This window comes from Dama dama, chromosome 9, assembly GCF_033118175.1.
Source record: "Dama dama isolate Ldn47 chromosome 9, ASM3311817v1, whole genome shotgun sequence".
Lineage (NCBI taxonomy): Eukaryota > Metazoa > Chordata > Mammalia > Artiodactyla > Cervidae > Dama > Dama dama.
Window position 1 is genome coordinate 6,242,626 of NC_083689.1, and position 2,169 is coordinate 6,244,794.

The following is a 2,169-nucleotide window of genomic DNA, read 5'->3' on the forward strand; positions in this document are numbered from 1 at the left end:
GATGAAATTAAAAAGACTCAAAAATGTAAAGGGCAAATCAGAGAATGAGAGAAAATTTTTGCAAATCATTATCTGACAGGGGATTAATATCCAGAATATATAAAGAACCCTTAAAACTCAACAACAGAAAAACCAAACAACCCAATTCAAACGTGGACAAAGGACATGAATAGACATTTCTCCAAAGGAGATATACAAATGGCCAATAAGCACATGAAAAAAATGCTCAATGTCTCTAAACATTAGGGAAATGCAAATCGAAACCACAGTGAAATACTACTTCACACTCTTTAGGACAGTTATTGTCAAAAAACAAAAATAAACCCAGAAAATAGCAAGTGTTGGTGAGAATAAAGAGAGACTTCGAAGCCCCATGTATTGCTGAGAGGGATGTCAAATAGTTCAATCTAGGAATGGAATTGCTGAATCATATGGTAATTTTTTTTTTCAAATGGTAATTTTATGCTTAACTTTTTGAAGAACTGCCCAAGTGTTTTCCATACAGACTGAAAGAATAGAAAGCAGAAAATCAAAAAGATAGTTGCACATCAAAGTTCAAAGTAGCACTATTTACAATAGCTAAAAGGTGGAACCAACACTTGAGTGAATTAATGGATAAGCAAAATGTAGTATATATATATATATATGTATATAATATATATACACAACAGAATGTTATTCAGCTTTAAAAGGAAGAAAACTCTTGAGGACATGGATAGGCCTTGAAAAGAGTGTTAAGTGAAATAAACCACACTCAAAAGGACAATTACCGAATGATTCCACTTATGTCAGGTACTGTAAAAGGCAAATTCCTGGAGATAGATAGTAGAACAGAGGTTACCAAGGGCTGAGGAGTTAAGCATGTAAATGGTACAGAATTTCAGTGGAGAAGATGAAAAAGTTCTACAGATAGAGAGTGGAAATACTTGCACAACATTGTAAATGTACTGAATACCTCTGAATTGTACATTTAAAATGGTAACTTTCATGTTATGTATATTTTATTATAATAAAACATTTTAAAAGGTAAGTAATGTTATTAGTTGGGCTCAGCTCAGTAAAGAATCTGCCTGCAATGCAGGGGACTTGCAGGAGACAAGTTTGATCCCTGGACTAGGGAAGATCCCCTGGAATAGAAAATGGCAACCCACTCAGTATCCTTGCCATGGCTGAAGGATTCAACCACAGTGAGTGTCCTGGCTGAAGCTGTGGGAAGCTTCAATATTCAGTATTCAGTAATCAGAATATTCTCAATATTCAGGGCCAATACCTTGAAGGTTCAAAACCAATGGCAGTCACATTCTGCCCAGAGGAGACATGCTGAGTGAACTGAAGACAGGGTGTTAGGATCCCCTTTCCAGGTGGCCCCAGAAGCTGACTTTACTTCATCAGGAGCGCCAGCCCCTCTCTTTGGCCAGGCCACTGGGCCTCCCCGTGGGGGCTGGCTGTTGGGGACCCCTTTGTTTTTCTGTCGCATGTAGAAAAAGCAAATGTATCAGAATATACAGAGTGGTTGAGATGGTTTCAAAGCCCGCACCAGGTGTTGGAAGAGCTCTTATTTAAGACAACTATGATTATGCCGACGAAAGGGTCGAGCCACGCTGCACCGGGTTGGGGTGGGCTTGAGACTCTGTACCTAGGTACTCACAACTGAACCACAATCCCTATCTTTACAGTTTCCAGCTTCAAAGTGGGGTTGCCTGGTCCCCATCACGTTCTGAAGCAGTTAATGCTATGGTATTAGGAGGATGGGTAGAAACACATCCTAACATTCTCAATCTTTACCACTCAGAAAATGGTCAAGTTTTAAAGCTACAAGTAATGTGTTTAGTATTGACAACTGAAAAGCAGAGAAGAGGAACTTCCCTGGAGGTCCAGGGGTTAAGAATCCCCACTCCCACTGCAGGGTGCACAGGCCCAATCCCTGGCTTGGGGAGCTAACAGTCTGCGTGCAGCTCCGTGCATGGCCAAAAAAAAAAGAAAGAGTGAGAGAAAATACACAGGAGAAGAAGAAAAAACTTACCCATGCTCCTTTCACCTAAAGTCCCTGTAAACATCTTGGATTACATCTTTTCCATATATGTATAGTTTCTTTCCTATGCATGTGCATAATTATATTTTCAGGATGTTGAGCCATACTGTATTATTGCTTCATAAGTGAAGTTGCTC